Source organism: Gossypium hirsutum, chromosome A11 (genome assembly GCF_007990345.1).
Source record: "Gossypium hirsutum isolate 1008001.06 chromosome A11, Gossypium_hirsutum_v2.1, whole genome shotgun sequence".
In the NCBI taxonomy this organism is placed as follows: domain Eukaryota; kingdom Viridiplantae; phylum Streptophyta; class Magnoliopsida; order Malvales; family Malvaceae; genus Gossypium; species Gossypium hirsutum.
The window spans coordinates 42999484-43008307 of record NC_053434.1 but is presented as its reverse complement, the minus strand read 5'-3'; the positions used below and the strand labels follow the sequence as shown (position 1 = coordinate 43008307).

General features: G+C 36.6%; 1 non-coding gene across 1 annotated transcript; it reads right to left on the bottom strand.

The window, feature by feature from the left end:
• Positions 1-5537: 5537 nt before the first annotated feature.
• Positions 5538-5644, bottom strand: LOC121210493 (small nucleolar RNA R71). The gene has a single exon (XR_005905611.1). It is a non-coding gene; the product is annotated as a small nucleolar RNA R71 (small nucleolar RNA).
• Positions 5645-8824: the final 3180 nt, after the last annotated feature.

The following is an 8824-nucleotide window of genomic DNA, read 5'->3' as shown; positions in this document are numbered from 1 at the left end:
ATTTAACCATGAATGTGAATGCTTGAGTAATGAAATGTGCCATGTTGCATTCCATGAAGTGAGTGTAAGTATGTGAGTGTTTAAGGGTGGAAAATGGCTTGGAAAATAGCCTAGAAATTGTCCACATGGTTAGACACAAAGGCATGTGTCTAGGCCGTGTGTGACACACGGTCTGCCATATGGGCGTGTAATCCGGCCTTGTGTCCCCTGCACCCTAATTATGCAAAACAGAATACCTAGTAGTAAACACATGGGCAGAGACATGGTTGTGTGTCTCAGCCGTGTGAAGGACACAGCCTTAGGACATGGGCGTGTGCTGAGGCCGTGTGAAGTTTGCATTTATTTTTTGGAATTTAATTTTCCACACAGCCTAAGTACATGGGCATGTGACCTTATTTGGTTGATGACATCATAGTCAGAGAGTTACACAGGCTGGGGCCACGGGCGAGTGTGGCCACACAGCCTATCGACACGGGTGTGTGACTCTCCAAAGAAGAAAACTTTTCTAAGTTATCCTAAAGTTTTCTAAAGTTCTTGGTTTAGTCTCGAACCACCTTCGATGTATGTTTTGGGCCTCGTAGGCCCATATAAGGGACAATTCACATATATATGAATGAAATTGATTTGAATGAAAATTTTATGACCCGGTTTTGTAGTGTGCTTGTGTTAAGGTTAGGTAATGCCTTGAACCCTATCCCGGCTTTGGATACGAGTAAGGGGTGTTACAACGCTCATGTGCTAGGCCTTGTGGAAAATTAATTTTCCTAAAATAGGTGCAGACTTCACACAGCCAGGGAACATGCCCGTGTTCAAGGCCATCCCATCCACATGGCTGAGCCACACGCCCGTGTGCTCAATTCTGAGCATTCTGTTTCTCAAAAATTATGGTGTAGGGGACACATGGCCTACATACATGCCCGTGGGGCAAGCACACCGCCTAGATACACGCCCGTGTGTCTACCCATGTGGACAAAAATAAGGCTATTTACCAAGCCATTTTGCCACCCTTCTATGCACACACCTACACAACATAACATAGCACCAATCCAAACATATACATCCACACATCATTCATAAAAGGCATCATTATATGAATATACTAGCCCATTTCCAATGGCCTTATCCAAAATGAACTTCTAACCAATATAAGCCAACACATTTGGCCAAATAAATTATGACACATTAAAAAATAACCAAGTCCCCTATACATGCTATAACTCAAAATGTTGAATTCATTGGTACAAAAATAATTTTTGATAGTGTGAATGGATCTCCGATGATCTCCAAACTTGAGCTAGCTTGGTGGCACTAAAAGATAAGGGAAAGAAAAGGGAGTAAGCTATATAGCTTAGTAAGTTCATATGCAAATAATATACATCTTAACAACACCTTAATCATGCAATTTATATAAAGTGAGATAGCATAAATTTTACTAAAATCTCATAGTCATAACTTGCTAAATCACAACCTTACCAAGAATTCATCACCCATCGTGTTTATTACTTATGAGTTCTATGTACATACCTATACAAACTCGTAACATAACCACATCCTTTCACATCTTTGACATTCCCGTTGAACACTTGAAATATTATCAGATACTCACAAAATCTTGCACATAAGTGCCACATATGTAGTCAAAGCTACCACATATCTCATAACATATATAGGCTCGCTCTCGAGCTATTCACGGGCCTGCTCACTGTAAACGCAAAAATATATAGGATTTTTCCTATGTTATTTATCACATTTTTACTGAAAATTGTTGTTAAAACTAAGTAATTGTTTAATAATTAATGAAATATATGAAGATATGAAATTAGGACATAGAAATTATTAAAATGTGATTTTATGTTTTATTAATAGTTTTCATGCAATAAATGACTTATTTTATATTAATTTGAATATACTATATTTTTTATGACATAAAGTGGGCCATGCATGATTAAATTAAATAATAAAATATAAAATTATATTTAATAATTCATTTTAAAATATTTCATTAATAATTTGGGTTTTAAATTAATTAAATTGGATAATTTTATTCTTTGGTCCACTAACTTGTTGATTTATTCTGGACAAGTCTGATAGCTTTACTGGATTACAAAACGTCCAGATTAGGGACCAAGTCAACCCAAAATTCGGCCGCACATGGCTGTCCATAAATCGTTTTTTGGTTTAATTGCACAAGGTCCTTGAAGAGTTGAAGAAATTAGAGGTTTACCTAAAGATTTGCACTTGACTAAGTCTCAGTTCTGAGTTGTTATGGCACTCAAATTGACCAAAAATCAAGCAAAAATCAGCTCAACTTCTTCAATTTCTGGCCAGCCACCCATGGAAGATGTTTTAAAAGATGAAAACTCCTATTTTTAGTAAACTATCCCCCTCTCCTCACCTATAAATAAGACCTCATTCTCACATTTCTAATCATCCCTCATCATTCATCATTCTCTCCTCTCTAAATTCTATTAGCATTCTTCTTTTCTCCCCATGCCTATCATCATATTTTCATAAATATTTTAGCATTTGAGCCTCTTAAAGAACCTTTGGTCGGCCACTTTGGAGAGCCATTAACAAAGGAGTGAAGCAAAGGAATGAAGGAGCCTCGTCAGTTAGAGTCTCGGGTGAAAACCACTCTGAATTGGGTTTAGTCTTTCTTTTCTTTAATTTAATTTAAAGATGATTGCTATGTGTTCTTTGTTCTTGTTTACAACAATGTTAGCCTAGTTTTATTTAAGCTAGGATGATTGCTTTAATTAAATAATATTTATTAGATTCATGTTTATAATGTTTGTGCCTCAATCGATCATGTTTTCAATTAAAATCAAGTTTGTATTTCATTCATATGTGATTGAAATGCACCTGAATTAACTGAGCGATCCTAGCCAGGCGACGACTAGTGGATGCATAATTGAAATGTGCATGCTCAATTTAGATCCTAACTCGATTAAATTGCAGGTTACATAACAACCCTAACTAGCCTCTGTTATCTGCATAGTTTTTAGATTTGTGTGATTAAACTGTTTCAAACCTAACACGTCCCTGTTACCTCGCACGAATATTAAGAAATCCTTAGTAAATAAGGATCAGTAAAATGCATATTTACTAAGTAAAGGATTCCAAAAGGAACTAACATGGTTTCCAAACTCATGAAAGATCAAGTTGCCATGGAATATTTTTTCGAATATTATTAAGCATGTTGATAATAAGTTGAGTTTAATTAAAGTAATTGTCCTAGTTTATTTATGTTATAATTGTTGCAAATTGTGTTTAATTTTGCTAAAATCTATTTCATTCATATAGTTTGCATACTTAGGTTAATTGCATTAGGGATCATTGCATTTAGTCTAATATATTTTAATCATCACTTCTCAACTAAATTGTTTTTTTATTTACCAAATTGTTAATATAATTTTACAAATTCAGAGACTTGGAGCAAATACAATCCCTATGGAGATGATAACTCGATACTTATTTATTACTTGATAACGACTGTGTACACTGGCACCAACCCTAGAGTTACAAGTTTTTGGCGCCATTGCCAAGGATTGTCAACGATTGCCATAGTCATTTCTTTCTTGAAATTATTTATTTTCAATTTGATTTATTTCTAACATTACTAACTTATTCTTTTTAATTTTATGATTTTCTTTTTAGGTGTTTATAAGCATAGATCGAATTATCGATTTACTCCTTGTAGAACCTAAAATTGACCGAACTTTCAGACAAAGAAGACGTGAACTAATAGCTCAAAGCCAAGTCGAGATGGACCTTGGAAATCAAAATCAAGACCAAGGTAATGAAGCCGATCATGTATGAAATCCTATCCTTATTTCCAATGATAGGGATTGATGCATCAGAAAATATGCTGTGCCACTTTTTAGTGAGTTAAACCCGGGAATTAGAAGGCCAGATATTGAGGCAACCCAATTTTAATTAAAACCAGTGATGTTTCAAATGCTCCATACAGTGGGCCAATTTAGTTATATGGCCACAGAAGATCCATATCTCCATCTTCGATTGTTTATAGAGGTGAGTGATTCATTCAAGATAGCTGGTGTGACTGAAGATGCACCAAGGTTAAAGTTGTTCCGTACTCGTTGCGAGATCGAGCACAACCATGGCTCAATTCATTGCCACCAAGTTCCATATCTATATGTGATGTTCTGTGATAAGTTTTCTATTTATGATTGATCGTACTTGAAAACTAAGTATTATCACGATAAAGGTAAGTGCACCTATCGAGCAGTAGTATAGCTTATAGTAAGACCGAAATGTCGAACACACAGGAACTAAAAGTACCAATATTAACCTTCTTTTTGTTATCTAGCCTAAAAATAAGAGGTTTTGTTTTATCTAAACTAATTAACTAAACTAAGAATGCACAAGAAGTAAATTGGGGAAATACTTTTGGGAAAACTGATTGATTTAGACAATGCCCAATGGAAATTCCACCTAGACTTCACTTGTTATTTGACTCTGAATTAGATGATTTATTCACTTGACTTGATCCGTAGAAATCCCTAATTTATATTATTATCTCTCTCGAGACTAACAAAGTCTAACCCTACGTTGACTAATTGAAATCTCTTTCTACTTAAAACCCCTAGTGTTGCATTAACTCGATCTATGGATTCCTTTATTAGGTTTCACCCTAATTTCGTAGATTTATGTCGCCCTATGTCTAGGGGTGCAATCAACTCCGCTTAATTATGCTAGATCTACTCTTAGACAGGGACTTTTGCTCCTCTGAATAAGAACATCAATACTTGAATCAATATCTTGGAATATTAAAGCAAGAATTAAGAACACATAATTAAGAACAAATCGAGTATTTATCATATAATTCAGAAAATAATAACAAGATCCATCTTATGTTTCATCCTCCTTGGATATTTAGGGGATTTAGTTCATATGTGTAGAAAAAAAACATCTCAGAAGAATAATAATAACAAAACATAAAGAAAACCCAAAAACCCCTAAAGGAAATTGAAGGGAGATCTTTAGTCTTGAAGGAGAATCTGTCTTCTGAGATGGATCAATCAGCTTTCTTTAAGTAATTCCTTGCCTCAGACTCCGTGTCCCCTCTAAGTGTCTCCTCGGGTGTTTATATAGGCTTTAGAATGCTTCCAAACCCTTAAAAGTGTCCTTTTCCGAATAAAACTAGACTTGGTTTCGATAGGGACACGGCCGTGTGACACGCTCGTGTGAGGTGGCTTAGGTCATGTTAGAGTCTGCTAAAAAGACACGGGCATTTGGTCTACCCGTGTAAAGAAGTCCAGGCCGTGTTGATTTCTCACGTTGACCCATTTTCTCCGTTTTTGGCCCGTTTCTCACTCTTTTTACTCTCCTATGCTCTCCTAAGTATAAAACATGAAATTAAAGGATTAGGAGCATCGAATTCCACAAATCCAATGATAATTCATCCAAAAATGTGCTTAAACATGGGACAAAATATGTATAAATTACGAATTATCAACATGGCAAGAACTAGTAAAGAGATTTTTGGTTAAGTATTCCCGCCTAGCAAAAACGCTAAGTTAAGGAACGAGATCACAACCTTCCAACAATTGGATGATGAGTCTTTGTATGAGGCTTAGGAGCAATTCAAGGAGTTACTGCATAAGTATCCTCATCATGGGATTCCACATTGTATCCAGTTGGAGACATTCTATAATGGTCTCAATGCATATACAAGATTGATGGTAGATGCTTCTGCAAATGGTGTAATTTTTTTAAGTCTTATAATGAGGCTTATGAGATCATTGAGAGGATCACAAGTAATAACTATCAATGGCCAACAAATAGAACAGCTTCAAAAAAATGTGTAGCCAGAGTTCATGAATTTGACACCCTCACTTCGTTATCAGCTCAGGTATCGTCTATTTCCTTTCTGTTAAAACAGTTTACCACTAATAGTACTAGTAATTTTGTAGCTTAGCCACCAAGTTTGTACAAAGTAGTTTCCTATGTGTACTGTGGGGAAGGTCATTCTTTTGAGAATTGTCCATCAAATCCTGAGTCTGTGTACTATGTGGGGAACCAATATCAAAATAGGAGTGGACAAGGACCCCAGTCCAACTTCTATAGTCCTTCATAGCGTAATCATCCTAACTTTTCTTGGAGCAACCAATGAAATGGACCGAACCACAACATATTACAGCATAGACCCAATCTCAAAGGTTTAATCAACAAGCTCCAAGACCACCTCAAGCTCAGGCATCAAACTGTTAGGAGAACTTGTTGAAAGCGCACATGGCAAAGAATGACGTTTTGATCTAGAGCCAAGTAGCAAGACTGAAAAACTTGGAAAACCAAATGTGTAACATCCCAAAATGGGGCCTAAATGAAATGGTAGTTGTGAAACCACGAATTCGAGATAGAAAAGTTTATTCCAATTAATTTTTATAATTTACCAAGTGATTAGATGCATGTGTTAGAGTATCAATGGAAAATTTTATAGATAGCATGCTTAATTTGCCTACTAAGGCTTAATTGCAAAAGCTGATAAATCTGAGTTTTAGATGCTAAAGGATTAAATTGAAGCATATACTTGAAGTAGAGCTCCTTAAATGGTATTTAGACCATTAGGTTTTCATGGACAAAAATGGAGAAACATAGATAAAAATAACGAAAGTTTTAATGAAGGGTATTTTAGTCATTTGATAATTAAAAGATTAAAAAAGAGAAAAAGACGGCAAAATGTGCCCATCTTCTTCATTTTCTTCATAGCTAGGGTTTTTCCAAGCTTTCAAGCATCATAGTAAATGATTCCAAGCCCCGTTTTTAATGTTCTTTACGCTTTTGAAGTCCCGGTAACTTGATTTAGCTTATTCTAGCAATAATTTAACCTAGGGTTCATATTTGGAAAAATACCCATAGGTGAAATATGTTTATTTTGATATTTTATGGTAGAATATGAAGCTTGAAATTATGTTAAATGTAACACCCCAAACCCAACCTAGACGTTACAACCGAATCTGGCGTGTCACATTAAAATGCCTTTTCGAAAAAAAAGAAAAAAACCGTCTTATTAATAAATCTCGCTTGAAAGAGAAAAAGTCCCTTTATTTATTTCTAAAGTCAACTTAATTATTTGTTAACCATTTTAAACTAGCCTTACCTTTAAAGACATGTTTATTGCGGAAGCATTTCAACAATGTTGTGAAAGCGTGATGTTTTGGAAACAGATATCATTTTGGAAAAACCGCGTTCTACTTTTAACAGAAATAAATCATAATATTTAAAAAAAACACCAAATTAAAAGCTAGAAAATTAGAGAAAAGGCCTCATTAAATCAAAAACCCAAAAAGAAAGTAATTTAAGTAATGTAAAAGAAAATACGAAAGTTTAAAGTTGTTCGTAGTGTGGCTACCCCCAAGTCTTCCCATACGTCGAACCGCCTACTGAGGATTACTTGAAAATTTAAAAGAGAGAGGTGAGTACAAAAACTCAGTGTGAAGAAAACTCATCGATCATAAAGCATGCATCACATCATTTGGGCCTAAGCCCATTACAATAACGGTGGCACTTAGGCCTTAGCCCATAGTAGGCTTAGTTAGGCCTGAGCCCATGTCACAATCAGAATTGGATTAGGCAATGCAGAAATACCCTACCAAACTTGCCCTCCGTATCCCGTCCAACCCTACACTCCTGTCGGGATTTAATCGATCCACCCATCCCTACACTCCTGATGTAAGATCGGTTGCGACACTAACAAATTTCGCAGCAGAGCTGCCAATCACATAATGGCTTTAAGCCGTCGGTGGATGCACAGTTGTCAAGTGACCATACGACCCTAAAAAATCATATACTTCCTCCAAATCAATGATCCCGTCCCCCATGCAGCATAATATCACATGAATGCAAACACATCATAAATAGTAGACATTAACAATCATACCACATGAAGAGGCATTTTAGTCATTTTTCCCTTCAGGGGCATACCAGTCATTTTACCTATTTTGGGGTTCCAGCTAAGATATCAACCTCTCCGAAGGTCTACAGTCGCTTCGAGTGACACAGATAACCTAAATGATCATAACGGTGTATATGGGCCCAAGGCTCATTACTCGGTCTAAGTGGGCCTACACGCTCATGTGGCCCATTTAGCCCAAATTTAGTTACGACTATGTGACCCACATAGCCCAGTCCAATATTTATCACTTACCGCAGATTTAATCTGTGTGGGACCCACGAGCCCATTGGGCCCACACTGCCCATTTTAGCCTATCGCAGCTCATAACGGCCCAAGTCCACAGAAATACTCGTGGTGGCCTTTATAGTCTATTGCCCATGATTTATGGGCTTGGCTTACCACACGTGCGATTGAACGCCCATGTGGCACCAAATTCCGAAGTTTCGTCACTTCAGCTGTTCGGCTTTTGCCGTTTTACAGTAAAAAGGGGTGTGATTACACACACACATTTGGCTTTTCAGCCGATTAGCAAACATGGTATACGGTTACACACCTGTTTAGCGAGAAGCAGATTAACCCACGTGCGGTCAACCTACAATCCATCGATGCATACTTGTCAATTTCCTAATCGAAAGGGTTCATAAATACTTCATCTCAAACCAACACTTACCACTCACCCTTGACAACTACAGTTCTGTCTATTATGCTAATTGAATGACAACTACACCCTTTTCTGCCGAGAAGGTGAGTTAACCAGAAGAATCCATTAGCACCGAGTGAATAAACAGAAGGCTAATGGACATTCAGGCAAAATAAGCCTACTTACCCCAGTTACCGATTGAATGCTGAAAGAGGGATTTGAATGCCTACGAACATTTGAGAACCCAAACACATGATAAGGGTCAA